Genomic DNA, 27,177 nt, shown 5'->3' with positions numbered 1-27,177 from the left:
TTCTATTCTTTGTCTGAAGGATTTGTTCTCCTCAGAGAGTTTTCTTATCTCTTTTTCCATCTGGCCAATTTTGCTTTTTAAAGCATTCTTCCTCAATAACTTTTTGAACTGTTTTATCCATTTGACCTAAGCTGGTTTTTAGCATGCTATTTTCTTCAGCATTTTTTGGATTTCCTTGACTAAGCTGCTGACTTCATTTTCATGTTTTTCCTGCATCTCTCTTCTTTCTTTTCCCAGTTTTTCTTCCAACTCCCTCATTTGATTTTCAAAGTCTTTTTTGAGCTCTGTTATAGCCTGAGCTATAACTCCAATTTCTGTTTTTCTTGGAGTCTTTAGATGCAGGAGCTTGTGCTTCCTCATCTTCAGACTGAGTATTTTGATCCTTCTTGGGCTCATTTGTAAAATATTTCTCAATAGTCTTCCTCTTTTTTCTCTGCTTGCTCATTTTCCCAGCCTGGGCCTGGTTTTGGGGTGCTTCCTGACCTTTTGGGACACTCCCACAAGGGTCTCAGTGTATGAGGTTCTGTCCTCTCTCCTGGTCTGTGAATGACCATAAGCGCTCCCCTCTGCCACGGGGCTGAGGTGGGGGGGGGGCTGCTGTTTTATTGGGGGCCTAGACTGCCATCAGGTTCTGAATGTGGTCAGAGCCCCAGAGTCCTGTTCCAGGGGCAGAGGACAGAGCTAGGCAGTCTCTCTCTCTTCACTCCCCTCCCTCAGCTCAATGGGCTCATGCCCTGGGGGCTCCTGCTTACGGGCTCCACCTGCTTCTGTTTCCAGGTCTGGGCTGCCAAAAGACCAAGCTGCTGGCTGTGTGTCCTGAGGGCTGGGCTCCACGTGGGCACTCTGGCAGAGGTCCCCCACTGTTCCCCCACTTTGTGCCCGGTGCTCCCCAGGGTGCAGCTCAGGAGACTCCCCTGCTGCTGTGAGCCGTGGCTCCCAGTGCCATGGGGCTGCTTCTGGGAGGCTGAAGTTCTTTCACTCTGGCGGGCCACCCCTCTGGCGGGCCACCCCTCCGACCCCAGGGAGCAGAGCCTTTCTGCTCTTTTCCAGGTTACCTTGAGTAGGAGAACTGCCTCACTGGGTCCCTCTGTGGGTTCTGTCTCTCGAAAGTTTAGTTAGAGTCCTTAGCTTATGAGTTTTATCAGAGAGCTCCTAAGACTGGATCCCTTCTTCTGACAAGTCTTATTTTCCTGGGTGTACATTGCAGATGGTGATAACTCTTAATTAATGTCATTCTCCCTGATAACATTACATCAGTTCCTTATGTTGCATCATTTAATAATGCCAAGGACTTTGGTGATGGGAAATTTCTTTTATGATCTTCAGTGGATGTGACTGTAGCCCTTATGGGGGCTATTACCAGGCTATATGTAGATACAAGGGTGCAAACATTGCTGTTCCCAAGGCTTTGGGATTCAGAATCCAAGTGGAGATGGTGATCATGGAGGTGGTGGGTGTTGATTTGCCTGACCTATGCTGCCTCCTGTCTTTACCTCAGAGTACCTTATTGCTTTATCCAGGTTGCCTTGTCTACTTTATGAATGGCAGTTGTTTGGCAGATGGTGGGGATGGTTCACTCTTTCATAGGAATTACCTCTTCAGATGTGGCTTGTGGTTTGGGGATGCTGCCAATCTCAGTGCTCTATCTATCTGCCTTTTTGGTAACCTTTGATCAACAGTTGTGGTGATAATGAGGAGGACATGTCCCTTTCTCCCCTGAATTGTGACTTCAAAAGCAGAACCAGGAGCAGGAATAGCAATTTGTGGGACACTGCTATTCCTTACATTCTTGGGTTGAGTCCTTGGTTGACTGTCAAAGTCTTAGTAGAGAGATGGTGATAGTAATTTGACTTGCCTGACAATTTAATCCTTTTCTTCCCCCCTAAAGGTACTACTTGAATTAGGCTAACTTGCCTCCTTATTAATATTGGTATTAAAAAGTTGAACTGGGGGCGGCTAGGTGGCACAGTGGATAGAACACAGGCCCTGGAGTCAGTAGTACCTACCTGAGTTCAAATCTAGCCTCAGACACTTAATAATTACCTAGCTGTGTGGTCTTGGGCAAGCCACTTAACCCCATTTGCCTTGCAAAAAACCTTAAAAAAAATGAGCCTTTGAATCATTAATAAAGAATTTTGAGACTTTTCAAATTCATTATCCCCTTTGGCCCTGTTCAATTCATTGTACGTTTCAATATTTAATATTGTTTGTCCTTTCTCAAAGAAGACTAACATCAGAAATGTTGCCATGACAAGCACTAGAATTGGATTTGAGTGAGGGGGTTGATGTGCTTAGGCACCAACCTTGCTTTCTCCTCCAGAGCCATCTGGGTCCAGTGGCCAGATATGAATCAGGACAATTGGAGATAGCCCCGGATGTGAGGCAATCATGGTTAAGTGTTACCCAAGGTCACACAGCTAATGAGTGTCAAGGCTCTGAGATCAGATTTGAATTCAAGTCCTTTTGAATTAAGGGCTGGTGGTATATCCACTGTACCACCTAGCTAGATAATAGTGGAAAAATTCCATAGTTTTCCCATCAAATTGTTTATCATAGAAAAGGCAACCTTTATCTAACTGCTTTTCTAAAAACAGTTAAGCAGTTTCTGTTAGTGAGTCTGAATCTCATCCAGGAGGCTCCACAAATATTACAAAGATTAAAACAATCAGCACAATGTCATCTACATCATAGGAAATTCATTTTTGACTTAAAATGTATATTGGATTTCTCCTACAAAAGAAGTGAATACCTTTGGTGAGCATATGTGCCCAAATTCAAGAGTTTCTCCTTATGATAATAATTGAAAGGTTGTCCTATAAGATAATCTGTTAAATCTTGAAGGGGGTCCTGTATAATTTTGATAAAGTCGTAGGAGACACTTTTTAAATGCAATAGTTTGCTAAATCAAATGCTTTTTATATTTAAAAAACAAAAGACAATATCTTTTAGTTGTATGATAGTAAAGATGTAGTCTGTACTGTTTATATACACACACACACACACACACACACACACAGAGGAAAATAGGCATCCAGTAATTGCTTATATTCCCTAAGTCACCTTTTTTTCACCGTAATAAGGACTAAAGTGTAATTTTTTCCTCCCAACCTTTTTGCTATCTTCCCTTCTTTTAGATAGTTGATAATCAATCACTGTCTCAGTGCCCTTAAAATTGAACTGGCTTCAGCATAGACCTCCATGTTTTAGTCCAGCTCTTTTCCCCATATTTATTCTATTCAGTGTTTCTACCACCTCTCTAACTGTAGCCATGACTTTGATCTCAAATGCCAAAAAAAAGTGATTTCTTTGCTCTCCAAGATGGTAAAAAAATAGTTTATGGTAACATTTTTTTGCAGATCGTTTGTCTTAATATTAATTTTTTAATCTATCAGTGCTCTCAGAATAACTTTGCATAGTTAGATAGCTCACTTTTGATGAAGTCATAGGAGACATTTTTTAAATGCAATATTTTTCTCTGCTAAATCAAATGCTTTTTATATTTAAAAAACAAAAGACAGTATCTTTTAGTGGTATGATAGTAAAGATGTGGTCTATATTTTTAAAATGTTATCTTTAGGAATACTTTTGTTTTTATAATATATGCATTTTCACACATATTCCAAAGAGCTAACTCTTTTTTTTTTTAGGTTTTTGCAAGGCAAACGGGGTTAAGTGGCTTGCCCAAGGCCACACAGCTAAGTAATTATTAAGTGTCTGACACCGGATTTGAACCCAGGTACTCCTGACTCCAGGGCCGGTGCTTTATCCACTATGCCACCTAGCTGCCCCTGAGCTAACTCTTCTAACGAGAATTTTAAAAGAGGGGGGGAAAAGATATTCAACAAAATTAACCAATTCATCAACCATGCCTAACAGTATATGCAGAATCCCACATCCATATTCTCTCATCTCTAAAGAAAGGAAAGAGGTACATTTCCTGATTCTCATCAGGACCAAGATTTATTTTTTTTTTGATTATTTTTTAATTAAAGATTTTATTTATTTTGAGTTTTACAATTTTTCCCCTAATCTTTCTTACTTCCTTCCCCCCACCCCCCACAGAAGGCAATTTGTCAGTCTTTACATTGTTTCCATGGTATATGTTTTTCCAAATTGAGTGTGATGAGAGAGAAATCATATCCTTAAGGAAGAAACATAAAGTATAAGAGATAGCAAGATCAGACAATAAGATATCAGTTTTTTTCTAAATTTAAGGTAATAGTTCTTGGTCTTTGTTCAAACTCCACAGTTGTTTCTCTGGAAACAGATGGTATTCTCCATTGCAGACAGCCCAAAATTGTCCCTGATTGTTGTACTGATGGAATGAGCAAGTCCATCAAGGTTGAACATCACCCCCATGTTGCTGTTAGAGTGTACAGTGTTTTTCTGGTTCTGCTCTTCTCACTTAGCATCAGTTCATACAAATCCCTCCAGGCTTCCCTGAATTCCCATCCCTCCTGGTTTCTAATAGAGTAATAGTGTTCCATGACATATATACACCACAGTTTGCTAAGCCATTTCCCAATTGAAGGACATTTGCTTAATTTCCAATTCTTTGCCACCATAAACAGGACTGCTATGAATATTTTTGTACAAGTGATGTTTTTACCCTTTTTCATCATCTCTTCAGGGTATAGACCCAGTAGTGGTATTGCTGGATCAAAGGGTATGCACATTTTTGTTGCCCTTTGGGCATAATCAGGACCAAGACTTAATAAGGTTTTTTGTTTTGTTTTGTCTTTGACTGGTTTTATCCTCCACTGTTTTTCTCTTTTTTAATGTAATCATATTGCTCATAATCTACCATAATCTATAAAATTTTCCAAATGATCTCACATTCTACTTTGGCATTGGCATTGACTGCCTTATATCTGTTTGACAGTCAAGTGCTTGCTGACTAGGTTATCTTAAACCCATTCTTCTTCTTGTTATGGCCATTGATTTATGCCAGTCAAGCTTTTATATGAAATTATTGTAATGTTGACATCATTTTATTCATATCACATTTTTACATCAGTAACTTATTTTAATAACTCAGTTTGGACTTGTTTTATTGTCTACCACTGCTTTTCCTCATTTTTACTTTTCTAGCTTTTTATTAAATTTGGTTTTTGTTCTAACAAGATTATCTGACTATATATAGACAGCTGATTCAGAAATGAATCACACATTAAGAATCAGTTGTTCTGGATCTATTAAAACATAATCAACTTCTTTTTTAGTGATGTTATTCAGGGTTACCATATCCAACATTTTCTCATTGTTTTCTCAAATCAACCTGTTAGTTAATTAGTCAACCAGAATTTATTAAGCACTGACCCTCTCTGTTCCAGGCATTGTGCAGTTCTTAGCAAAACACAATAATAAAGCAATCCTTTCCCTCAAGAAGTTTATGTTGTATTTAGAAAACAACAGCTATATATTTAGATAAATACTTGTGTAGGTCTGTAGTAAAAACAAAATTAATGGGGGGAGGGGAGGAGGCACAAGCAGCTGGGGAATCAGGAAAGGCCCTTATTCAGGTAATTTTTGAGCTGAACTTGGAAGTAAAGTAGGAATAAGAAAAGTAAGGAATAAAATCCACAAGCATTTAAGTATCTGTGCAAGGTTCTGTGTTATCTTTTGGCGTTGTAAAACCAAAATGACCATGAGATTCTGATCTCCAGAGACCAGATTATTCCAGATCTATGTTTGCTTTGTAAAATGACCAATTGGGGTGGCTAGGTGGCGCAGTGAATAGAGGACTGGCCTTGGAGTCAGGAGTACCTGGGTTCAAATCCAGCCTCAGACACTTAATAATTACCTAGCCGTGTGGTCTTGAACAAGCTACTTAACCCCATTGCCTTGAAAAATCTAAAAAAATAAAATAAAATAAAAAAAAAGAAAATGACAAATTGTTCCATGAATTTGTTTCTTGTTGCACAGTTCTGCACACTCATTTATTTGCCTCTGCAAAAATGTCAACCATCTTTCCATTTTGCTGTAACTTCTTTCTGTCTTCTGATTTCATTTATAAGATTGTCAATTGCATTTTTTCCAAACCCTTTAAAAATCTCTAGCAGAAAGGAATCAGATAGACATAGATGCAATCTACTTTTTCAACCAGGTTCTTCTTGTTCTGATGTTTACTTAAAGAGCATCTTCATTATTGCTTATGGTCATTTTGCTATACATTTCACTGGAGGGCTCTATGACTATTCTAATACATGACATTTAGTTAGTATTCACATAAAGATCTGTGCCATTTTGGTAAAGATTACTAAAAGGAGGGAATCCATTTCACCAGAAACTTAAATGTACAGTACATCAGTCTGAGCTATATTAAAAATAGCTCAGAGTTACATTTTTAGCTGCCAGTTTGAGGTAAAATATTTAACTCATTCTAGTAATATTTGAGTGTTCCACAATGCTTTATAAATGAATCTTAAAAATATGTGCCTGATAGTACAGAAACCAAGCTTTTGACTTTCAGTTGATCTGTCCCCATTAACCAGTTACTTTAAGGGCCAAGTGGTGCAGCTTTGTAGTCAGAGTACCTGAGTTTAAATCATACCTCTGCCACATGCTTTCTGTGACCTTGGACAGGTTCCTCAACATTTCTTAGTTCCCCTTCATCGGTCTATGCATTGGTTTCCTCATCTCTAAAATGAAGGTGTTGGACCAGATGGTATCTAAGGTCCTTTCCAGATTCTAAATCATTGATTCTGTGACTAAGGATACTAGAAAGGGTCAGAACAGGAATCTAGATTCCCATTTTAAGAATCATTCAGAAGCTAGAAAAATAGTGAAAAGAAATTTCACTTAGATTAATATGTTTTTTACCTAAACCACATTTTCTCTTCTCTGAGTTCTTTTAGACTCAAAATTGGATGCTGATAATTTGCAATAGGAAAAAAAAAAAAAGAACACAGAGCTTGTGGGGGCAGAGGCAAATTTAGATCTCTAATGAAGGATGACAGAAAGGGGTGTTTAAGACCATCTAGGCAGCCAGCAGCAGGGTCTGGAACAATATGAGCTTTTTCAAAAACTGTTTAATATCCATGAAGCTTTGAATAAACAAGGCAAAAATAAAAACATATGAGTTTATGCAAATAAAAAAGACCTTATCAGATGAATAGCAAACCTAACCTCTTCCATTTATTTTAGAGGCAGCGTGTCTAATGTACCTAACCATCTTTCTTTCATGTTTCTGTTCTAGTTTTTCTAAATCCAACAGAGATATTGTCATAGAATTCCCTGATAAAACCTTTAGCCCACTCTTGTTCTAGCTATTCACTTTATTCCTGGCTTCCAGATAGGGTGTGGGTATGCCAAAGAATGCAGTATCTAATTAGCTCTCTTTCTTCCAAAGTTAAAATAATATCATAGAATTATATTTAAAAAAAATTTAAGCTCTAACTCATTTTGTTTGCTTTTTAAAAGGGTTTATTGATGCATTTGTTATTTTATATTACCGTGCTTTCATAATAACTATCCCCACCCCTTCCCTAACCCTCCCTTGCAATGAAGAGGAACAACTCAGTCAAACTCACCCATTAGTCATGCCTGACAGTGCAGACATACATCATCTCTAATGATCTCAGTCCCTCCCTCCAACACCTTGCTGTTGAAAGGAGAAATCTGTTTCATCATTAGTCATTGGGAATCAAGGAAAATTAATCTGAATTTTGATGTCTTTTTAATGTGATTTTTCTTTATATCATTCAAGTCATTGTGTTCTCTTGGTTCCTGCAAAGTTTATACAAAGCTTCCTAAATTTCTCTAGACTGCTTATTTCCATCTCTCTTTTTTTTTTTTTTTGCAAGGCAATGAATGGGGTTAAGTGGCTTGCCAAGGCCACACAGCTGGGTAATAATTGTCTGAGGCCGGATTTGAATTCAGGTACTCCTGACTCCAGGGCCTGTGCTCTATTCACTGCACCACCTAGCCACCCCTATTTCCATCGTTTCCATAGTGAATTAAAATTTTTTATATCCAAATGCTGCAATACAAATGATTGAATGAAAAAGCAATTATTAAGTGCTTGCTATGTGCCAAATACAGTTAGGAAAAATCGAGAGTTCAAGTTTTTATAGAGCTCCTTTTCTGATGAGGTTGATGACACTTAGCTGCGAGGAATGTGAACCATACATGAAGCAGATCAGAGGGAATCTTTAATGTCGATTCCACTGGTAGAATCCTCTCCATTGCTGATGTTGAGCTCTCTGACAGGGCCATGAGCTTGGAGATAGTAGCTGGGAAAGCTGCAGTCCCCCCATCCAGGTGGTTATGAGGACCCTCTTCAGCAGGATGGCTTCCCAGAGTGACTGCTCTAGGGCCAGGCTGTGGGGCGCTTTGGTTTCCAGTAGTCTTGACTTCTGAGTCCTGATCTATGGCCTTGGGCGAGTCACTTAACCCCATCGCTTTGCAGAAAAAAAAACAAAACAAAAAAATATGTCTATAGAATATCAAGTTCAAGATTTCTAAAAGTTATAGATTCAGGACTGGAGGTTTGGAAAGATTAGAACTAGACAAGTAGAACGAAAGATGAAAATTGAAATCATGAGAATTGGCCAAATAGTATAGAAGATAAAGAGGACCCGAGGCAGTCATGTGGGATACCCATGGTTACCTTTCTTATTCTTAATCCCATTAATTCTGTGATCCAGTGACACTGGTCTCTTTGCTATTTGTCACCCATGACCTTCTATCTCTCAATTTCAGGAATTTTCATTGGTTGTTCCTCATGCATGGAATACGCTCCTTCCTCATTTCCACCTCCTACATTCCCTAGCACTCTTTGAGTCTCAGCTAGACTTCCCCTCTCTATCATTTACCTCCTTAATCTTCTGAATTTATCCTTAATTTATCCTGTGTATATCTTGTTTGCATGTTGTCTCCTTATTAGATTGCGAGCTCCTCTAGATGAGGGACTCTCTTTCGCCTTTCTCTGTATCTCCAGAACTAACTGACAAAGCCAATTCTTTCCTCTCTCACATACTTTGCTTCCTCCCCAAATGGCCACACCCCACTGTCTTCACCCCCAGTTCAGGTTCTCAATTGTCAGACTTGCCTGTATTTTTGCAAAGGCTTCCTAATAGGAATAGGATGTCTTCCAGTCTTTCATCTCTCCAGTACATCCTCCACTCAGCTTCGAAAATGTTCTTCCTAAAAGGTTCAGTCTGGCCATCTACTACTTTGGTCTAGAATCTTTAGTCTACCTCTCCAGACTCCCCTTCATGCATAGTCCCATATAAATGGTCTACTTATTATTTCCCAAATTGGTTCTTCATCTCTTCCCTCCATAACTCTACAAACCTGGACTACATTCCTCAGCTCCACTCATAGCAGTGCCTAGATTCTTTGAAGGTTCATCTCATGTGCTAAGATTCTTTTCCAGGATCCTTTAGTTGTAGTGTTCACCTCTTCCTCTTTGTCATCATGTATATACTTAATAAGATCATAGGTCAGAAAATTAGAGATTTACTTCTTTATTTTATACATGGGAAAACAGACCCAGAAAAGTTAAGTGATTAGACCCTTTCATTTTTAAATCTATGATCCTATAATCATTTATATGTTTTTTCTCTATTTTTCATTTTTTATTGTATTCCTTGTATATAACATGTACTTTATAAATAAAATAGGCACATATTAAACTGAATTGAATCAAAAGAATAAAGGAGATATACTTATCAAATGTAGCAATTAAGAATGCACTGTTCACAATAAATAAAGAGGAAATTCACAACAAATGAAGAAACAAATAAAATGATATAGAAACTATTTCACCCAGCTATATGGTAATAAAATCAAGAACTCAAATGAAATGAATGTTTACAAAAAATACAAAATTCCCAAATTAACAGAAAAAGAAATTAAATAAGCCAAAATGAACTCTTTCCCCCAAAATCTTAGGGAGCAGATGGATGTACAAGTGAATTCTATCAACATTCAAAGAACAGTTAATTCTAATGTTAATTTAAGGGGGAGCCTATTAAATTTCTTCCATGATACAAATGTGATCTTAATATCTAAACCAAGAAGAGGGGGAAATGGAGAAAGCAAGAGCATCATATGAAAAATATACTTTGGTTCAGTATTAGGAAAACTAACAAAAATCTTGCTTATTCAAATAGATGTAGAAAAATGTTTCTGACAAAATACAATATCCTTTTCTGTTAAAAATACTAGAAAACAGGAATAAATATACCACTCCTGATTTCATCTAATCATGCATGTTTTCTAGTTCTTATTTCTCCATCTTTTATGCAAAAATAATGTGAGAAACTTTGAAATGCTTTCCTGAAATCTAGGTAAACTATTATATACAGCATTCCTTTTATCTACCATTTTGAAAAAGGAAGTACATATTCTTTTTTTTTTTTTTTTGCAAGGCAATGGGGTTAAGTGGCTTGCCCAAGATCACACAGCTAGGTAATTATTAAGTGACTGAGACCAGATTTGAACTCAGGTACTCCTGACTCCAGGGCCAATGCTCTATCCATTATACCCCCCAGCCGCCCCAGAAGTACATATTCTGACAAAACTATGCTGATACTTGGTAATCATCACTTCTTTAGATCAGGGCAAAGAATGTCTAGTTCTATGGCCTGCAAAACCATTTGGTCTGGTGCTGCCAACGCAACTTCAAGTGGGACTCAAAATTCAATAAATCTAGGAGCTTTTGAGGAATGAGTTAAATGTTTGACTAATTATAGCAAGACAATTTTTAAGTTGATCATTTTGTTTTGTCCTGAAATGATGTGATAAATATCCAAATGGCTCTTGGCAAAAAAAAAAAAAAAAATGTTTCCTACCCCTGATCTAGAACTTCACTAACCATTACTTTAATATGTTTCAGAATTTTTGCAAGACTCCAAAGTCAGATTCACTGGTCTATAGTGTTCATTCTTCTCTTCCCTTTTTTTTTGAAAACCAGTATATTTGCCCTTTTCCATTTCTGCAGTTGCCTTTCTATTTCACAGTATTTCAGAGGTCACTGATAGTAACCCAGTAGTCAATCTACCAATTCTTGTAGTACCTTAGAATAGGGATGTTTCCTCAGGGCCCTTAGAGAAGCGAGCTTACTAACCTCTTTCAGAATCCTCTCCCAAGCCATCATCTTTTGATTTTAACTTTCCCAACCCAAAGTCTTCTTGGCTCCAGGCCTCCTCTCTGCCTCTGGGCTTCTTCCACCCTTCCAGCCCAGAAATCCTGTGACATTCTCCCTTCATTCTCCCTCCTTTAGAAGAGGACTAAAATTAAAATGCTGCTTTCTACTGAAAGTCTTTCTCAGTCCCCCTTAATTCTATGAATTAATTTCCATTTGTCCCACATATTTTGCATGTTTGTTAGTTTGTCATCTCCCTCCCTAAGGGAACCCCTTGAGGACCAGACCAGTCTTTTGTTTTTCTCTTTCCACATTATAGGCACACAATAAACATTTATTGACTGTTAACTTGGCAGAACAGAGAGAAGCAAGATAAGATTTGAACACTCAGGTCTTCTTTCTGTCCTTATTCCTCTTGTGACAGTCCTTGTTTCCCCAGTAGTGTTTTAAAACCTTCTTTGTTTTCCTAGACTTCCTTTATTCTAAGCTATAGCAGTCTTTAGGCTTGGCACTCTATAATTTTATCTTTATATTTCTAATGCCAGATGTTGCCCAGTAAATATTCTTAAGTTCCAGGCACTGCCTAAGGAAAAAGACAGGTGGATGTGGAGTATCTTGTTTTGAAGTCCAGCCAGAAGACCAGGGTCACTGGATCAAAGAGCATTGAGAGGGAAGGGCAAGGATATATTCTAATGTGGCTAGTGTTTGATAAATAGTTGTTTAATTAAATACAGATTCCTGCAGCACCACACTTTAAAACTAGGAGTAGAAATTAGTTTCATTATATGGTGCTTTGAATAACTATAAAAGGGCCTTAGAAAATATTGATGTTCAATCAGAGTAGTGAGTCAGTTTGATCAGTTTTTATAACTGACATCTGAATTATGATCTCTACAGCCCCCAGGTCATTCTCCCTCCTTTCTCAAGGAGTCCACCTAGTTCATCATCTTCTTTTCTTCCCCTTATAGTAGTGTTCTTTAACATCCAATTAGACTCTGCATCAAACTTCCTAAACTTCCTATTTCTTCAGCCTCAATAAATTCAGTGACCTAGGCCTTCACTCCCATGTTATTCACACAAAGCAATGTTCTCATATTAGATCTCACCATTACCCATAAATGTTGCATTTTCCAAATTAGAAACAATATTTCTCTATCTTGCCACAATCTCCTTTCATCCAACCCCTCCTAAAACTTCTTCACCAAGATTTCCAAACCCTCCATTTCTCAGGACTTTCTCAGGCCATTAACACTTCTCTGATCATCTCCTAATGAATCCCTTGCCTATCTGTCCCATCTCTAGTCTTCTTTTGGCAGACCTCAGCCCTTAATTACTCTTACCATCTACTTCCTCCTTACTTAGGAGGACACAAATGAAGGCTCACAACATATTGACTGGGTACATTTATCCAATATTCAATGGTCCCTCTCTGTAACAAGACAATCCTTTTATTCTTCCCATAGAAGCTATTCACAACCTGCTCTTCTTTCTTCCAATCTTTATACATCTCTTTCTTACCTTCAGGACCTTTACTAATAAATTGGGACCCTTTGACATGAATTCTCTCTTTCTAATGCACTCCCTTCTCTTCTTTTTAAAACTCCTTGACCTCATCTACTTCTTCCTTTCTCCCAGAGTGTGGCAAAGAGGTCTTTGCCAAGACCAACCTCCTGTCTTCTCCAGTGTATCACATCCACAGTAATCCCTCTCTTAAATCTTCAACCTTTCCTTCCTGCCTTCAAACATGCCCATGTCTCCCTGAGATTTAAAATAGCTTCACAATACACCATTTTAATTCCACTAAGCTATCATTGTACATCTCTCCTTACTTCTCAGTCAGATTCCAAGAAAAAACTATTTTTACTCACTACTGCTATTTCCTCTTCTCACTTCTCAGCCCCTTTAATTTTAACTCTTTACTCAGTGGAAACTGGCCCTCTCCAAAATTGCAGTGATTTCTTAATTGTCTGAGTTGGAGATCCTTTCTCCATCCTCCTTCTTGGCATATCTGCTGCACTAGATACTTGGTTGACCACATTCTCCTTTGGCATGCTCTGAGTTCTCATAATGTTCTTCTCTCCTGGTTCTTCTCCTCCCTGCCAGACTACCCCTTAGTCTCTTTTGCTAGTTCTTAATCCATATCATAGCTCCTAACTATGGATATTTCCCAAGTTCTGTCATTTCTTCTGCCACTATATTCTGCTTCTCAATAACTTCATCAGTTCCCATAAGTTTAACTCTCAGAGAATTTCCAGATCTATATCTCTAGCTCATCTCTCCCTCTAACTTTTTCCCCCACATCATCATTTTCCTATTGAACATTTCAAACTGGAGGTGCCAGAAGCATCTTAAACTCATCATGTCCCAAACTGGTCTTTCTTTCTCTCTTCCAAATGTTCCTTTTTCTGTAGAAAGCACCAGCATCCTTCCCATTTTCTAGATTTGTAACTTTGATATAGTATTGAACCTTTTATTCACCCTTAGCCCACATATTCAATCAATTGCCAAATCTTGCTACTTCTACCTTCCCAACTCCCGCATCCCACATGCCTTCTCTCATACAGCTGTCACAGTTCAGCCCCTTAACAACCCCTTGTCTAGATCTTTGCAGTAGCCTTTGATTGGTTTCCCTGCATTTTGTTTCTGCCCCGCTCATGACCAACCTTCAGCTGCCAAAGTAATATTTTCTTTAAGTACAGATATGACTATGTCATTTTTGTACTAAATAAATTCCAATAGTTTCCTATTGTCTCTAAAATTAAAAAAAAAACCACCTCTCTTTAGCTTATAAAACTGTACACAGTCTGTCCCCCAGCCTGTCTTCTCCAACCTCATTGGACATTCCTTCCCTCCCACACCCTTCAATCCAACCAAACTGTTCTTTCTTTTCCTCACACACAGAACCCTCCAACTGTCTCCACTGCCTAGAAATGTACTCCCTCCTTACTTCTGCCTCCTCACAGTGAGATTAGACTCAGGCATCTTCTACATGAAGACTTTCTTAGGGATCCTTCCAATTGCTAGGCACTACCTCTTGTGCATATATATATATATATTTATTCACTGTATGTTCTCCTATTAGGAAGTAAGCTCATTATAAGTAGGGATTATTTCATTTTTTAACTTATATCCCCCTACCTAGCACAATGGGTCAGCATGTGGTAGGCACTTCACAAATACTCATTGAAGGTTTAAGGCTATAATTAATTGCACATACTAGGAGAATGTCAGAGCTCATGAAATCTCTTGGCTAGAGGGGCTAATTAAAATCTGAAGCACCAGAAAGAACTCATCTCTATTTTCATTGTTTACCTTTAACAACAAAAGACACAAAAATGTGATTTCCAGTAGGGTCAAAACCACATTCTCATGAATCAATTGATGATTCTCTAGGTGAAATCTACCAGGCTCAATGAAAGACCATTTCAAATTGAGAAAATAAATGCAAATTTTTAAAAATTAAAATCTTCCTTATTGTATGGTTATATGTCTTTAAGATTTCTTCTAAACATGTGGTTAAGATTTCATCCTGGAATGTAAAGTATGACTACTGGGATAACAGATGGTTTTGTTCAGATTTGATTGGCTTTTATTTTGAATAAATGATTGCTGTTTATAAGATTTAAGATTCTTTTTAAACTAAACTTCCTTGTTAATTTTAAAGATAGTGTAGGTCAGGAGCAAGGCTATATTAAATGCTATCAATATCAAGACTTTAAATAATAGAGAAAAATAGTTTACTAGGAAGTAAATACAGAGATAATTTTGTCCTGCTTTAAAAGTTTACATCATTACCCATTTAGAAAAATATGGAATTGTAAGCATATTTTAGCAAGGGAGTAGCCAGGAATATAAGCATTAGCCATTTGAGACCTAAAAGGAATTACCAAGTCAAAATTGGTTAACGTTCATAGTGTTAGAATGGCTTTTTCCCCCCCTCAAAATCCTATAATTCTAGTTGAAATTAATCAAATTAACTTCTCAGGTTCTCAGATCTTCTGTAATTTTCACTCAATGTAAATCCAGTTTATGAAATGACTTTTTTAATTTTAATATTTATGTAACAATTTTTAGTTTTTTAGCCTTTCATATGGTATTTTAGGCTTCCTGTAATTTAATATGTCCAGTGAAGAGGAGGATTTACTACCTCTTAAGGAAACCTTATATCCCTTTCCACCCTTTTGTTCTGACCCTGCACTTAAGAGCAACAAAGGATAATTACTTCCTCTTTCATATAATACCCTTCTAGTAACTGAAAAAACGTTTATATTCCTTTTTATTCTTCCCCTTTCCAAACTGAACAATTTCATTCTCTATTTTTTTAAGGATTTTATTTATTTTGAGTTTTACAGTTTTCCCCTAATCTTACTTCCCTCCACCGCCCCACAGAAGGCAATTTGTCATTCTTTACATTGTTTCCATGTTATACATTTTTCCAAATTGAGTGCGATGAGAGAGAAATCATGTCCTTAAGGAAAAACATAAAGTATAAGAGATAGCAGGATCAGACAATAAGATATCAGTTTTTTTTTTTCTAAATTTAAGGTAATAGCCCTTGATCTTTGTTCAAACTCTATGGTTCTTTAGCTGGATACAGATGGTATTCCCCATTGCAGGGAGCCCCAAATTGTCCCTTATTGTTGCACTGATGGAATGAGCAAGTCCATCAAGGTTGATCATCACCCGCCATGTTGCTGTTAGGGTATACAGTGTTTTTCTGGTTCTGCTCATCTCACTCAGCATCAGTTCATGCAAATCCCTCCAGGCTTCCCTGAATTCCCATCCCTCCTGGTTTCTAATAGAACAATAATGTTCCATGACATACATATACCATAGTTTGCTAAGCCATTCCCCAATTGAAGGACATTTACTTAATTTCCAATTCTTTTCCACCACAAACAGGGATGCTATGAATATTTTTTGTACAAGTGATGTTTTTACCCTTTTTCATCATCTTTTCAGGGTATAGACCCAGTAGTGGTATTGCTGGATCAAAGGGTATGCAACATTTTTGTTGCCCTTTGGGCATAGTTCCAAATTACTCTCCAGAAAGGTTGGATGGGTTCATAACTCCATGAACAATGTATTAGTGTCCCAGATTTCCCACAACCCTTCCAACAATGATCATTATCCTTTCTGGTCATATTGACTAGTCTAAGAGGTGTGAGGTGGTACCTCAGAGAAGCTTTAATTTTCATTTCCATAATAAGTAATGATTTAGAGCAATTTTTCATATGGCTATGGATTGATTGCTTTGATCTCCTCATCTGTAAATTGCCTTTGCATATCCTTTGACCATTTGTCCATTGGGAAATGTTTTGTTTTTTTTTTAATATGACTCAGGGGTGGCTAGGTGGTACAGTGGATAGAGCGCCAGCCTTGGAGTCAGGAGTACCGGAGTTCAAATGCAGCCTCAGACACTCCACTGTGTGGCCTTAGGCAAGCCACTTAACCCTATTTGCCTTGAAAAAATCAAAAAAATATATAAAAATATGACTCAGTTCTCTGTATATTTTAAAAATGAGTCTTTTGTCAGAAATATTAATTGTAAAGATTGTTTACCAGTTTACTACATTTCTTTTGATCTTGGTTACAGTGGTTTTTGTCTTTGCAAAAGCTTTTTAATTTAATGTAATTAAAATCATCTAGTTTGTTTTTAGTGATGTTCTCCATCTCTTCCTTAGTCATAAACTGCTTCCCTTTCCATAGATCTGACAGGTAAAACTAGTCCTTGATCTTCTAATTTGCTTATAGTATTGTTTTTTATTTCTAAATCCTGTAACCATTTGGATCTTATCTTGGTATAGGGTGTGAGGTGTTGGTCTAATCTAAGTTTCTTCCATCCTAGCTTCTAATTTTCCCAGAAGTTTTTATCAAAGAGAGAGTTTTTATCCCAATAGCTGGACTCTTTGGGTTTATCAAACAGCAGGTTACTATAATCATTTCCTGCTGTTGCACCTAGTCTATTCCACTGATCTATGACTGTTTCTTAGCCAATACCAGACAGTTTTGATGACTGATGCTTTATAATATAATTTTAGATCAGGTAGAGCTAAGCTCCCTTCTTTTGTGCTTTTTTTCATTAAATCCCTGGAAATTCTTGACTTTTTATTTCTCCATATGAATTTACTTACAACTTTTTTAACTCATTAAAGTAATTTTTTGGAATTTTGATTGGTAGGGCACTAAACAGGTAGTTTAGTTTTGGTAGAATTGCCATTTTTTGTTATATTAGCATCCATGAGCAGTTGATGTTTGCCCAGTTATTTAAATCTGATTTATTAAATTAATTAAATTATTAAATCTGCTTTAATTTGTGTGAGAAGTGTTTTATAATTGTTTTCAAAAAGTTTCTGAGTCTGCCTTGGCAGATACACTCTCAGGTATTTTATATTGTCTGAGGTTACTTGGAATGGGATTTCTCTTTCTAGCTCTTCCTGCTGTATATTGCTAGTCATATATAGAAAAGTTGAGGATTTGTGAGGGTTTATTTTATATCCTGCAACTTTGCTAAAATTGCTAATTGTTTCCAGTAGTTTTTGGATGATTTCTTGGGATTCTCTAGGTATACCATCATGTCATCTGCAAAGAGCTTCATTCTCTATTTTGACATGATTTCTTGACCTGTCATATCTGGTCTTTTCCCTCTGAATATATTCCAGTTTATCCCCATCCCACCTACCACCCCACATGTAAACATCCCAATCTGAACACAAAATTTTCAATATGGTCTGCTAAGAAAGGTTGTTACCTCCCTTCATTTGTCCAGAGTACTTCTACTAGTGCAGCCTATCAGTGCATTAACTTTTTAGAACGTAGACATTTTCAATTAATTTGAATTGTATTATATTTTTAAAATATTGAGTTGTGTTTTTTAATATTTCCTCCATTTAGTCAAAATTGAACCTTTGTGAATGACCATAATTGAGGGACTAAAGAAGAAAAAGAAACATGTGGAAATACAGGGGATGTCAAGAGACATAAAGTGAAATAACCTAAAGAGGAGGAGGGTGAGGTAGCATGGTGGATAGACTTTTGGGGGATTAGAATCAGGAAGACTCTTCTTTGTGAGTTCAGATTCTGCCCCAGAGCCTTGAAGTCACTTAACCCTGTTTGCCTCAGCTTTCTCATCTGTAAAATGAGCTGGAAAAGAAACAGCAAAACATTCCGGTGTCTTTGCTAAGAAGACCCCCCCCCCCCAATGGGTCATGAAGAGTTGGACACAACTGAACTACAACAGTAAGACTAGAGAGGAAAGTTCCAATCAGAAAAATAATTATAGAGGTCCTACCATGTGCTTGGCACCATATGTACTTTAAGGGCTACCAGGAATCCCTGGAAGGCCATATTGGATGCAGCATCTAGTGACCTTTGTGGTTTTTTTTCTAACACTTTTTGAACCTAGATTATAGCCTCAAGTACTTTGTAGGGAGAAGCACAAGAAGAATTAAATAGGAATAAAGACAGCAACATAAAAATATTCATAGGGCATTGCGTGATTTCCAAATGGTTATTAGAGACTATGAGTGATGTTAGTTTACAAGTGGAAACGTTAAGAAAGTTTAGCCAGATGGGAGAATGGAGAGGGCATTTCATATAGAGAAATAAAGGAAGGAGGAGGAAAGTAGTTTGGCAAAAAATAGTGATCAAGTACATGCATAGTTCCTCTCCCCTCCTACAAGGTCAGGATCATCAGTAATTATAATTAAAAGTATTCAGTTTTGATTTTTGATTCTGATAGACCTTTCAAAGACATCTACACTATTTTAATTATTTTGTATATTATTTTCTTAGTTCTACTTACTTCACTTTTCATTGATTCATATAAATCTTCTGCCTCCCTGTCTTGTTTACATTCACCATTTCAGTATTATTTCTAGCACACACATGAATCACAATTGTCTTAACTATTTTCCAGCTGATAGGCATTTACTTTGTTTTCAATTCATTGCTACTACAAAAAAGTACCACTATAAATATTTTGTTTAATAGGGGAGTTTATATTCTATTTTTAAACTCCTTCAGGTATGTGTCTTGTATAGTAGGGTGATCTAAGTCAGAGGATTTAATATCTTAGTAAAATTCCAAATAGCTTGCTAGAATAATTGAACTAGTTACACCTCCTCTAAGCATATTAGTGTGTCCATTTTTCCATAGGCCCTCCAATATTGAATATTGATGTAAATCGTCGAAGTTTAATTGATTTAGATTCTTAAGGAACAGTCTTTCCTTCGGTTGTTAATAATGAGTAATTCTTCGCTTGAGAACTATTTTTTTCATATCCTTTGACTTATTCACTAGAGAGCAAATCAATGATTTTTCAATATGGAAGAGATTACTATATGTTTGAAGGTATTATAATAGGGTCAATAAAACATGTAGAAATTAAAGCTACCAGAAAAGGAAGGGAATAAGTATGGGAACAGGTCTCAAAGGAGATAATCTTAATGAAAACATATGAAATAACTTCATCTATATTTGAAGGAAATATAGATTTTTGGCTCATTTTTTTTCCTTCTTAAATTTTGCAAGACAATGGAGTTAAGTGACTTGCTCAAAATCACACAGCTAGGTAATTATTAAGTGTCTGGGGTCGAATTTGAATTCAGGTCCTCCTGACTCCAGGACCACTGGGACAGTACTCTATCCACTGCGCCACCTGCAAAGATAATTTTTTTAAACTGAAAGTTTTTCTGTTTGCTTTTCCTATTCAACTACTGTGTTATTTTTTTCTTGCCTAGAAAAACCATACCATTCTTCAAAACAAGTCAGTAGGTATTTTGAAAGTTGGTAACTCAGGAAAGAATAGGAATATATTATGGAAAATGACAAATGAAAGGGGGCAAGGGCTAGTCAGACTCATAACCTATAATAAATACTAAATGTTTTCTTCAAGAAGAAAGCCAGAATGGGCTACCAACAACCACCACAAAATTAAATCTACTCCATCTCAAGAGGCGATACACCACTCATTGAGAATATAGGAGTCATATTATAGTCACCTGTCAGTGTGAGGTCCATCAGAGCTCTGGCTATTTTAGGTAGAGATTGAATTCAGTCCTCCTAGCTGATGCTTACTGATGCTCTGAGATCCCCAAAGCACTTTCCATGTTTTCTCACTTTACTTTCATAATAAATTCAGGAAGTATTATAGGTACAACAGTTCTTATACCAAGTTTAAAGATGAGAAAAGAAGCTCAGTGACATGCCTATGATTACCAAGCTTATCAGTAAATATTTACTAAGTAAATATAAAGTGCCTCCTGTGTGCCAGGCTTTGTACCATGTATTGGCTAGTAAATACTGGAGGTAACATGGCACCCAAGTCTTCACTCCAAGTCTTAACACTCTGTACCCTATGCTGTGCTGCTTCTCAACTTAGAAAAAAATGTAATAATCAAATTTAACTAATATAAAGGAGCCATCATCATCATCAGGAGATCAAGAGATCCAAGAAATTACATGAACCAACAAACATTCAATTTTGTCTGACAGAGAGAGATAATAGTTAAGATTTACACTAGTTTAACATTCAGAGTAATTCATAAAATACTATGGAGAAGAAAAACTTAAGAACTCTTATCAATGTAATAATTAGCCATGATTCCAGAGGAACAGTGATAAAGAATGCTATTCACCTTTTGGAAGAGATGATGGACTAATAAACAGAATTAGATACTTATTTTTAGATATGGACAATATGGAAATTTATTTTGCTAGACTATGCTTATTTTTTACAAGCATTCTTTTCCCCCCCTGAGGGGTAGGTAGAAGGAAGAGAAAAATTTAAATATTTGATAATTGAAAAAATAAGCTAATTAAAAAATAGTATGAGGAGGATGATGTTGTTTGTTTTTTGTTTTTGTTTTTGTTTTTTAATATTTAATATTTATTTATTCTCATTTTGTACAAATAATGTTTTTTATACATTAATAAAATATTCTTGTTAAGAGTAAACAAAATACCCCTTCCCCCAAAAAATATAGACTCATTTGAGCGATAAAGTAAAGGGGAGAGGAAAAAAAATTAAAATTGAAAAATAATAGTAATAATTGTAGTTATGTCAGGTAGCACAATGGGTGGAGCACCAGCCCTGGAGCCAGGAGCACCTGAGCCCACATTCGGCCCCACACACCCAACAATCACCCAGCCATGTGACATGCAAGCCACCCCAACCCCACTGCCCTGCAAAAACCAAAAAAAGGAAAAAAAAGAGACCCAAAATAAAATAAAATAGTAATGATAGTAGGGGTGGCTGGGTGTCGGAGAGAGCACTGGCCCTTGAGCCAGGAACACCCGGATCCAAATCCAGCCCCAGACACCCAATGATCACCCTGCTATGCAGCCCCAGGCAGGCCACCCAGCCCCACTTGCCCTGCACCCCCCCAAAAAATTAATAATAATAAAAAAATGTGCTTCAGTCTTTGTTCCAATACCAACAACTCTGTCACGGGTGGATCACATTCTTTTTTTTTATTTAAAGAACTTTATTAACAGGTGCTTGCAGTTTGTGGATTTTTTGAAAAGATCAGGTGTACTTTTATACAAATTAAAAATGAGGCTCTTAAAAATCTCAACTTGACCAGATCTGAAACAATTTAAAAACCTTTAAAGGTGTATTGAGAAAACCAGGCTTTTTAAAAAACATGTTTGTCATTCCCCAAAAGAGACTTTTTTAGGTAAAAATAATAAAAACCCCATGCTGCATAGATAATGCAGAGAGTTCTAGTTATCTGGTCAATAGCAAAAAGCAAGCACTTAGGTCTTCCATTCCAAATCTTTTGTTCATTTCTTATTATTGCTGGAATGTCATATTCTTTCTTCTTGTATGATGACTAAAGCGGATGATGGTAGAGATGGTAAGCCGGCATTTACTGAGCCCCCGCTGCTCAGCCTCGGGAGCGGACGTGTTCTCAGCTGGTTCGGCTGCTTTTGTCTCTTTGCCATCTTGTGGTTTAGGGTTCCCTGGGCATCTGCGCTGGTCATTGAAGTTAGGGCGGTACCGACGTTGAGGTCGCTGCTGACCCTGGGGCTCATCTCCTTGGTTCTCTTTGTCTTCTTCATTGCCTTCCTCTCTAGGCTGTCTTTGATGAGGAGGGCCCCTGCGGAATCGTGGTCTATAACCCCGATACACATTCTGTCTCACTGGTCTACCTTGTTCTCCTGCGCCCTGGTTGTCAGCTCCCTCCATGACTTCTCCCTGCACAGGAGGGTCGGAATACTGTGGTCGCCCATAGGGTCTAAGGTGGGAACCGTCGCCCGCGGTAGGGACGACGAGGTCGGGGCTGGCCTTCTGGAGCGCTCTCTGATGCCTCCTTCTTCTCCCCACTCTCACTATTCTGGTGATTCTGCTGGTAGTTCCATGGAGGACCCTACGCCGGGGATAACGTCTGTGATGGTTACGGTCGGCTGCACATGGAACACCAGCAGGGCCTGTAGCATTAGCTGCCTCCGCGCCCTTTTCTCCTTCAACAACATCCAACTCCACAGTCTCTCCATCTCCTACGCTGCGAAGGTACTTCCTGGGGTTATTCTTCTTTATGGCAGTCTGGCGTACAAATACATCTTCCTTGGTGCCATTCCTGCTGATGAAACCATAGCCGTTTCTTACACTGAACCATTTTACTGTTCCCAAAACCTTGTTTGCGATGACCTTCTTGTCCCCGCCGGGCGGGCGCCGCCGATGTGAGGCCGCCGGGGCTGGTGATGCCGGGCTTGGTCTTGGCCTCCTCTGCCCATGGGTGCGGTGATGGTGACTGGGGCCTGCTGGGCAGCGGCGGCTCCTCCCGGGGTGTGATGGTGACTAGGCCGGTGGCGGTGGTGGGGCTGCTCTCAGGGCTCTCTGGGGTCCGCTCTCCACTCCCGCTACCGATGGAACTTGGATCACATTCTTTATAAGTCCATCGCAAAAGTTACTTCCATATTTTTCCACTGTTGCCATTGCTGATCCCAACTCCTTCCTTTCGTATTTCTCCACTATCATGTACTGTATTTTCTCTTTCCTTTCATTCTGACTCTTCTGTAGGGTCACTGAGTGGTGCAGCAGACAGATCCCTGGTCCTGGGGCCAAGAGGCCCCGAGCCCCCCACCCCACCCCTTAGGCTCAGCATCCACCTTGCCCTATGGTCCCGGACAGGCCATCCAGTCCCAGCCCCTTGCAAGAAGTAAAAAAAAGAAAATGTGTTATATCTGACCACTCTCCCCCCATGGTTCATCATCCTCTCCTCCATCACTCATATTCCCCATTCCCCCCCTCCTTCTTACTCCAGATGTCTATACCCCATTGAATATATATGCTGTTTCCTCTCCTAGCCACCTCTGATGAGAGGGAAGATTCCCTCATCCCCCCTTGCCTTCCCCCCTTCCATATCATTGCAATAGCTCATTGTAATAAAAAAAAACTTATTATATGAAATATCTTGGCCTATTCCCCCCTCTCCTTTTTCTTTCACACATTACATTTGCTTTTTTTTTCTATTGACTCCATTTTTACACCATATTTTATCTTCAAATTAAGCTTTCTCCTGTGCTTCATCTATAAAAGCTCCTTCATCCTGCTCTATTAACTGAGAAGGTTTATGAGTATTATCAGTGTCATTTTTCTATACAGGAATACATGCAGTTCATCCTCATTAAGTCCCTCATATTTCCCCCCCTCTCCTCCAATCTCTACTTCACCTGAGTCCTGTATTTGAAAATCAACCCTTCTGTTCAGCTCTGGCCATTCCAACAGGAACATTTGAAAATTTCCTGGTTCATTGAAAGTCCATTTTTTTCCCTGGAAGAGGACATTCAGCCTTGCTGGGTAGTTCATTCTTGGCTGCATTCCAAGCTCTTTCGCCTTCCAGTATATTATATTCCAAGCCCTACGAGCTTCCACTGTAGTTGCTGCTAAGTCCTGTTAGATCCTGACTGCCCCTTGACGATATTTGAATTGTGTCCTTCTGGCTGCTTGTAATATTTTCTCTTTGACTTGGGAGTTCTGGAACTTGGCTATAATATTCCTAGGGGTTGGTTTTTTGGGATCAGTGGATTCTCTCCATTTCTATTTTGCCCTCTGCTTCCAGAATATCAGGGCAATTTTCCTGTAGTAATTCTTTGAAAATGATGTCAAGGCTCTTTTCCTGATCATAACTTTCAGGTATTTCAATAATTTTTAAATTATCTTTCTTAAATCTGTTTTCCATATCAGTTTTTTCAATGAAATGTTTCACATTTTCTTCTAATTTTTCATTTTTTTTGGTTTTGAAGTAATGAGTCCTGATTTCTTATAAATTCATCAATCTCCCTGAGTTCTATTCTTTGTCTGAAGGATTTGTTTTCCTCAGAGAGTTTTCTTATCTCTTTTTCCATCTGGCCAATTTTGCTTTTTAAAGCATTCTTCTCCTCGATAACTTTTTGAACTGTTTTATCCATTTGACCTAAGCTGGTTTTTAGCATGCTATTTTCTTCAGCATTTTTTTGGATTTCCTTGACTAGGCTGCTGACTTCATTTTCATGTTTTTCCTGCATCTCATTTCTTTTCCCAATTTTCTTCTAACTCCCTCATTTGATTTTCAAAGTCTTTTTTGAGCTCTGTCATATCCTGAGCCCAGTTTCTGTTTTTCTTGGAGTCTTTAAATGCAGGAGCTTGTGTTTCCTCATCTTCAGACTGAGTATATTGATCCTTCTTGGGATAATAGATAATGTATTTCTCATTGGTGTTCCTCTTTTTTCTCTGCTTTCTCATTTTCCCAGGCTAAGCCTGTTTTGGGGGTGCTTCCTGAGCTTTCGGGGCACTCCCACAAGGGTCTCAGTGTGTGAGGCTCTGTCCTCCCTCCTGGTCTGTGAACGACCATATGCACCCCCCTCTGCTATGGGGCTGAGGTGGGGGGGACCTGCTGTTCTATGGGGGGCCTAGACTGCGATCAGGATCTGAATGTGGTCAGAGCCCCAGAGTCCTATTCCAGGGGCAGAGCACAGCAGTCTCTCTTCACTCCCCTCCCTAGGTTCAATGGACTCATACCCTGGGGGCTCTTGCTTACCTGCTCTGCCTGTTTCTGTTTCCTGGGGTGCAGCTCAGGAAACTCTCCTGCTGCTGTGAGTGGACGCTCCCAGCATCCTGGGGCTGCCTCCCGGAGGCTGAAGTTCTTACGCTCTCTTGGGCCACCCACACAACACAGGATGATTTCTTGACTCATTCATGAACTGGACTTAAGAGAGGCAGAATTGCACAAATTTGTCAGCATTACTTTCTCTTATGGAGTCACCAAAGCCCAGTGGCAGGACAAAAGTCTGGACAACTGGCAATGGACCTGGGATGCAGTGGATGATGTCCTTGGCATCTTCAGTGCCTGACCAAGCTTGACTTCAATCACCTTCGTGGTCATTGGAACAAATTTTCTCATTCACCACTATTCCACTGCTTCACGTACTTGGGATCATCTCCTCATCCAATTTAGCAATGAGTTAATTGGAGGCCTATTGGTTACCCAACCTGCTTTAGTCCATCTGCGAAGATGGTTTACTGGGGTGTGTTGTCACTGTACATGCTATATAGCTCCTTGGAGCCACAGGTGAGAGTTGAGTGCTCGGTGAACATCTCATACACCCCAAGAGGATGGTGGGAAGATTGCAAATATCATTTCATAAAACTTTGAAAAGCAGTGGAGGTGAAAGCCAGTCTACAGAAAGCTTAGCATAAGCCCCAGCTGAGCCATATCATCTGAAAGGTGGACCTGGCAGAAGGACAACAACTAGAAGAAATCAGAAAAGATTTGTCAGTGATTGAGTTATGAGGAGTGTGGTGGACTGGATAGAGCTCTAAACTTGGAGTTAAAAGAACCTGGGTCTAAAGCTTCCATCAGACACTAAGCTGGGCAAATAACTTAGACTTCTGTAGACCTCAGATTCCTCATCTATAAAATGGGAGGGGTTGGACTTGATGATGTATAATAGGGCTGTCCAACCTTATTTTTAAAAGTTTTTATTGAAACAATGGACAATATATTTTGATTTGTCATTTTAGTGAGAGCTCTGTGGTAGGTGGGATTTATTTACTAAAGCATTTAGTAAACCCACAGGAGGCTGCATAAAATCACACTGCAGGCTGTATGCAGCCATATTTTGGACATCCCTGACCTAGATCCTATCCATATCTGAAATGCACAGTCCTATTATCTCTTTTTATTATCAATGTAAGTGAAAACACCACATTTGGACCCTAGTACTTTAGTCTTTTATAAGGTATTTTAGGAAGTAGAAACAGCACTAGAAACTACAAATACAGGAAGTACATCTAGAATAGACCAGGTATCCTGCTAATATAATCCAGAGTAAAGATGACAGTCTTGAAAGCATTAAGGAATCATTTTGTTCAAGGAAGGGAAGTTCATAGTTGATATTGATACCCAAAGGAAAGGCGATTGAAGTGTTTCTATATAGGGATGATAGTGTGCTACTTTCATTAAGCTCAGAATTCTATAGGGCCTCCTTATTGAAACTGAGTTAGTGGCCTAAGTATCCAGAGAGGAAAAGCTAAATGGATGAAAAATTACATTATATTATAGAAATTTGTTTGATAAATGTTTTGTGAATTGAACCTATACTTGAATAGGAGGAAAACAGCCGACTAGATTATATTTGGGAAATTGTATACTTCTTTTAATTATTCGATAACAGAATCCCATCTTTTTAACATAAATTTTCTACCAATGATATCAAGTGGTTGTTAGTTACACCACAGTCTCCAAAGAATCAGAATTGTGAGGCACCTGTAAGGGGAAATGGACAGATTCAAACAGAGCAGGTTGTGCATATTTATAGTGATGACTTATATACAACAATTGCTATAGAGGAATTTTATTCAGAAATTGTAAAATCAGAATAAAAAAAGGAGTAACCTTTTTATATAGCAAGAATAAGGAAATCCATAAGAATAACCATACTACTTAGCCTCAGAATGTATTTTTTAAAAAATAAAAAATCAAGGGGAAGATCTCCAGCATGCCAGGTAAATGAAAAGACTTAGATAAGCTGTAGTCTCTTGACAATAGAGAATATTCCCATTTTGATGACATTGCTGATTCATTGAAGTATTGAAATTT

At 38.3% G+C, this 27,177-nt stretch overlaps 1 protein-coding gene and 1 pseudogene across 4 annotated transcripts in view; one reads left to right on the top strand and one right to left on the bottom strand.

The window, feature by feature from the left end:
- The window catches only part of LOC141502572 (N(4)-(Beta-N-acetylglucosaminyl)-L-asparaginase-like), an 80,407-nt gene that overhangs the window by 7,990 nt on the left and 45,240 nt on the right, over positions 1 to 27,177 (top strand). The window lies entirely within an intron of this gene.
- LOC141493144 (Y-box-binding protein 1-like) lies at positions 21,793 to 23,001 on the bottom strand (annotated as a pseudogene).

The sequence above is a fragment of the Macrotis lagotis genome, chromosome 1, assembly GCF_037893015.1.
Source record: "Macrotis lagotis isolate mMagLag1 chromosome 1, bilby.v1.9.chrom.fasta, whole genome shotgun sequence".
NCBI lineage: Eukaryota > Metazoa > Chordata > Mammalia > Peramelemorphia > Peramelidae > Macrotis > Macrotis lagotis.
The sequence above is the reverse complement of the archived record's forward strand: the minus strand, read 5'-3'. Positions and strand labels throughout refer to the sequence as shown.